Source organism: Triticum dicoccoides, chromosome 7B (genome assembly GCF_002162155.2).
Source record: "Triticum dicoccoides isolate Atlit2015 ecotype Zavitan chromosome 7B, WEW_v2.0, whole genome shotgun sequence".
In the NCBI taxonomy this organism is placed as follows: Eukaryota; Viridiplantae; Streptophyta; class Magnoliopsida; order Poales; family Poaceae; genus Triticum; species Triticum dicoccoides.
The window spans coordinates 606,312,142-606,318,179 of NC_041393.1; the positions used below are offsets into that span (position 1 = coordinate 606,312,142).

The 6,038-nt window shown below is 46.3% G+C and overlaps 1 pseudogene; it reads right to left on the bottom strand.

The window, feature by feature from the left end:
- Positions 1-267: 267 nt before the first annotated feature.
- LOC119339191 lies at positions 268-944 on the bottom strand (annotated as a pseudogene).
- Between the last annotated feature and the right edge of the window lie 5,094 nt (positions 945-6,038).

A 6,038-nucleotide genomic window follows, 5' to 3' on the forward strand; every position in this document is an offset into this window, starting at 1 on the left:
GGCAGATCCCACTACTCAAGGAATTAATGTTCAAACGGCTGCCATATAGGAGTATTACACTTGATCTGTTTGAACGCGTGTGCCTGTAAACGCAAAAGACTAAATAGACACTTTAATTCAGTGTACTTTATTTCACTGAACGGATCCATCCCTCTCTTCGATTTCGTTCAACAGGCGCATATTGCTTTCGGTAATGAACGGGTCTCCGCCATCGGCAAATGGACCTAACTCCGTCGGCAGATCCCACTCGTCGAGGTGCGAGATGTCTTAGCCTTTTGAGAGAAGTAACTTGGCCTCTTCTCTTTTCCGAAGGAGAACGGCTGCTTCCTCCGGGTCTGGAGGAAGATGGGTGTTCCAGTGGTGCACATCCTCTGCATTGCATCTGAATATTTTGAACCGGCGAGCCATGTCGGCACGGTCACGTTCCTTGTTATGAGCCTTGCACCAGCGCTCATACATGGCCCACAGGGCTTCATCCGACTCGAGGTCCTTGTCCGTTGGGAACTTAACATCATCTGTGGCAGACAGTTTTATAAGCGTTAGTAGCGTCACAGCGAATCGCATGCAATGGAATTTGGTTTGTGAAAGAATTTATGAGATGGATGGATGGATTCCTAGACCTAACTATGAAAAAAATGGGTTGGGTTGATATGTTTAATTACCTGGCAAGCGCTTGTACTCGGCGCTGGAAAAGTATTCAACGAGGCAGAAGCGGGGAGCGTCACGGCCACGGGGCTTCGTGCTGGAGGCATCGCCGCGAGTTGGGCAGCTCCCGCGGGGAGCTATGGCGGCGTCTGAGGCCGAGGCTAAGCGGGGGGCGCGAGCGGCGGCGGCGGCCGCACGCGCTGAGCGGGAGGCGCGAGAGATGCGGCTGCAGCAGCGGTGCGAGATGCGAGGGATGCGTTGCGGGCGGCCCGCAGGAGCCTCGATGCCACCGTTGCCATGGCGAGAGACGACGCAGGCGTATCTGTTGCCTTCAGTGTTCTTGTAGATTTTAGAATCAGTAAACCCTAGCCCCAAGCCGGACCGAGTGCTCTGGAACGGCCTGCCCTTTTTTATACTAGCACTACCACGTATGCCCATGTGAGGAAGGAAAATTACGTGATGTGTCACTATAATGTTTCATAGCGTCAGATTCACAATGTATTAAGCGCTCATGTATTAAAAATACTTTCTAAATTTTGAAATAAGTCAGGGATACAAAAAAAGTACAAAAGATGTTACCAAATTTTAAAAATGTTCACGGATTAGGAAAATGTTCGAGAAAATGTAGAATGTTTATCAAATTCAAAAAATGTTCATGAGTCTAAAAAAGTTTGTGAACCTACAAAATATTTGGTAATTCAGAATTTGTTCATCAATGTCAAAAATCTTGGCGCATTAAAAATGTTAATGAGATTTATCATATATTCACGAATTTGGAAAATTAGTTCCTAAATTAAGAAAAATATTGTTCACAAATTACCAAAAATAGTTGCAACCTTGAAATAAAATCTCGATTTTTTAAATTTGTTTTGAATTAAAATTTGTTTTCGAATTTAATACAATTTTTAGGAATTTGAAATATTGGTAAAACTGAAAAAAAATGTTCACAATGCCAAACAATGTAGTAAATTTTAATAAACAATTCACGAATTCAAAAATGGATAAAAGAAAAAAGGGGAAAGGAAAAAGTAAAAACAAATACAAGTATAGGAAAACAAAAGCAAACCAAAAGAAAAACATTTCAAGGTAGATAGAACTTTCCAAAACCGGTGGAAACTAAAATAAAGTAAAAAAACAAAATATGGGTCGGCCCATACAGGTGGAACGAACGCCCGGGAGGGACGGAGGGTATAGTGTGGGCGCTACCTAGTGACCCACACGTGGAATAGGATACACCGTGGACCAAAGGGGCGTTGTGCTCTGATGGGCCCCATGGGATTTTCTTCCTCAATCCAAAACCTTCGACCAATATGTAGGTACACCTTCCACCATAGGCCTTGCTTACGCAGATGATGTATGTGGAAACTGATTTTCACAGCGAAAGCACCCTTTGTTTTTCTTGATGGGCCGTTTTGGTGTCGAACAACTCTAGCAGATCTCATATACCTAAAAAATAGCATCTTAGGAGAGAGAGGTGCGCGCATGATTTCCACCAGCAAAGAGCAGGCATCTGGATATGGGACGAGATCGAGAAAAGGTGAAGCAAGGGGGTGAAACCTTCCTTACCTCGATCTCCATAGTTGAGCACGTGAATTCGCTTCCCATCTACCAACATCTTCGACGGTTGATGGCGGCGGTGTACTAGCTCTAGCTAGTAAATACTTAGGGCTTTATGCTTTAACAGATGGCGACGCTTCGTCTTTGAGGTCTGTCTTCTGGGCTCCAATCCTCCTCATGTTTTTTCATCAAGACAGATCAAATGGAACTCAGCAGTAGATTCATGTCAGCTTCTCGGGGCGGTGATGTTAATGTTAGGATTTCTCTTCGTTGATGAGTCCATTTTACATCACCTTTTACCATGTGTTTTTGCATTGTAGTCATAGGATTTTTCATTGGATTAGGTTCTCAAAGAACCAGAAGATTTTTCGCATTGATTTGAAAATACTACGACATCAAATTTCATTGTCATACACATCTTCAACATCAAATTCTATATTCAACTCGTTTATAATCCCAAAACCTACTATGGATTCGTATGTGTGTTCTATTAATCATTCATCTTCCAATGCCATGAAGACATTGATGATGTCTTTTGTCTCTATATATGAGCAGTACCCTAGTAGTTGGGGAGATGGAGGAAACCTAATACGTGTATGAATTGAACTCATGTAAGATATTAAATCTTTATCATATGTTTGTGTTAACTATTCTTTATAATGTTGTGACCACACAATATTTAGCCTTGGTGGACTTTAAGAATCTCACTATCATTATGAAGTGGGGAGTTGAGGCATTGCGGTGGCAAAGTCATATCTCTCTTTCTCTTTGGTGGATCATTGGTAACAGGAGTAATTTAAAGACATTACAACCGAGCACTATTCCAGCCCTCTCAGGCCATCAACATTTTCGGCCATTGTATATGGAGTTGTGTGCATTTCTGGCCTTTGATTTTTTTGGCAGTCCCGTCTGGGCTTTCGATTGCATACCAGAAAGTGCTACATGGACTGGGCCGCTGCTCCCATAACAAATTCGTCGATCTTCTATTAATTTGGGCTGACTGGGCTTTTTAAGTGTTGTATGCCATCCGTTCTCAGCGTTGCTTTGCACATGGGAAAAAGGGCACGCATCAACACACGTTCAGCCCACAGCCGCAGCCGCAAGCTTGGCAGGGCGAGCAACCAGCGACCTGGCCCTTGCCGGTCGTCCAATGCTACTGGGCGGGAAGAGCGAGAGGGCGACGAGGTCTGTGCGAAGCGAGCGACAAGATCGACTCGTCGGGCAATGCCCTGGGCGCGCTAAATGAGGCAGCAAATCATCTCCTGTCAATTGGAGTCCACTCGCTGGCAATTGAGAAATTGAATTAATGTTGCTACAGGACTTTAATGGCAATTAATAGTATGTGCTAACTGATCGGGCCGATTATTTCAAGTCAGTTACCATGCCGTTCTGTGTTCTTACTTCGCTCCACACGCGTCCATATAGTCTCTGTTGTGTGTCATCCGACTGTTCGTACCCACTCATCTTCCTTGGTTCCTTAATTCCAAGATAGTCTCTGCCTCTCCAACAGCCAGGGTTAACGCTCCGGCGCCACTCCATCTTGTGCGTTCTACCAGTCTTCCCTCCCTCCTACCTCATCTCTCTCTCCCCCAATTCTTTCTCCATGGAATTTAGGAAACCTTCTACCCCCAATTCTATGATTCCCGTTATTCCACCGAGTTCGGCATGACTTACTGCTACAAGCTTGAGATTATGTACACAAATGGGATGTTCTAAGGCATACAGGGGTTGCGAACTTATCTCTTTCACCCAATCAACTACGTGTTCTGAATTGTTGTTATATTTTTCTTCCCAATTTGACGCAGGTGGTGTCAGTGTATGGATTGACGACTTGTTCTACTCGATTTGCTGAAGGAGTCCTATAGTTCTCGATCTCCAATGGCTAATGCCCAAGTTAGAATATGTACGTGTACTCTTATGCCTCCCCCCCCCCTCGTTTACGTCCTGACGTTCATGTACTGAAGAAAAAAACAATTAGCAGTGAGCAATCTGCTATCAACTCCTCCATTCTTACTATATTTGATTGATCCAAGGGCAAGATAAAAACTAAGTGTTGTTGGACATGATTGATCCAAGGAAAGCATGAAAACTATGTGTTGTTGAACAATCATGTTTCATTCTCTCATGTGCATTTTCTATAGCATATTTTCATATATATAACCATATATGTTTTTGTTTCCAACAATTGTTATTCTCTGGTAGGGACTTTCAGAACATGAGGACTATCATGAAAGGATTCAGAGTTTTTGTTGGATCCAGTTTGACACATATATTTCTGATTTCCAAAATCCATCCAGATTAACAATTAGTTTGCGGATAGGTATAACTCTGCATATTCCTAATATGCACGTTCCTAATGCAAGCACGAAACTGAACGCGCGCACACACACATGTGTTATGATGTCTTCTTTTTTTTCCCTTAACATCAACTATGCAACTGCTAGTATAAGTAATCTAAGAGCATCTCTAGCCGTCCCGCAGGAGCATTTTTTCAGCGCCGACGGACGAAAAATGTACCACTCATGCCCCCACGACCTCAATTAATACCGAATTTGGCCAAAAATCTGGCTGGCGAACCCACCCCATACCCAAGATCCTGGGGGGAAGCTGGAGGAGAGAGAGTGTTTTGCATGCCGTTGGGCCGCCTTCAGCCTCCACTCCCTCTCTCCCCACTTTTTCTTCTGGGGCCCACCCACGTACTTCTTTCTTCTCTTCTCCTTCTCTCCACGGGCGCAGCAGGGCGAGCAGCCACGGCGGGGTGCAGGCCTAGGCGGGGCGCGGTCGAGCTCGGAGCGGTGCGGGCGGTGTGAGCTCTGCAGCGCGTGGCTCCGACCGAGACGACACCCTGCACGCCCCAGTCCAGCTTCCCATCTGGTGATCCCCAGTACGCCTCCTCGCCGCCGTCTCCTTGCTACCCGCCTTGCCCTGGCTGCCGCGACCATCGCCACGCCTCCTCGCCGCCCGCGCGGCCCCTCATAGCGCCCGGGTCAAAGGGCTCGGGCTCCTGCACACATACTTCCTCTCGGCCATGAAGACCGGCGGCGAGCACTCACGGCTGAGGGACAAGCCCGAGGAGCTGTGGCCGTTCGCATGCGGCGGCCGCATCATCGTGCTGGACGACCCGCGGGTCAACCCGGTGGCCTACGGGGCCCCGAGTTTGTGGCGGCTCGGCTGTGACTGCGTCCTCGTCTACGTCGCCGAGGATGAGCTGTGGCTCCGAGGCAATGTGTACCATGATGGGCTGCTGGGGAGCGGGTGGGAGTGTTAAAACCAGGATATTGTGGCAACTGCTCGACACCCTTGGGGGGTGCGGCTATCTCATTATATATGAGTACCAAAGGGTACAAGTACAAGGTATATACACAAGTCTACGTATAAACAAGCCTACTATACATATACAGTCTAACACCCTCCCTTAATCTTAACTGTGGCCTGAAGTACAAACTAAGTTAAGATTGCGCCTGCAGCCTACAAACTGTGATTGTGGAAGAGGCTTCGTGAAGATGTCAGCAAGTTGGTCCTTTGATGATATGAACTTGATGTTAAGTTGCTTCTGTGCAACACGCTCTCGAACGAAGTGATAATCAACCTCAATGTGTTTCGTCCGAGCATGAAACACTGGATTAGATGACAAGTATGTAGCACCAATGTTATCAAACCAAAGCACTGGAGAATGAGCCGAAGGGACTCGCAACTCTCTCAACAAGGACTGAACCCAAATGATCTCAACCGTCGCATCAGCAACTGCTTTGTACTCGGCTTCCGTGCTACTGCGAGACACCGTAGCCTGCTTGCAAGCATTCCAGGTGATCAAGTTAGAGCCAAGAAACACTGCA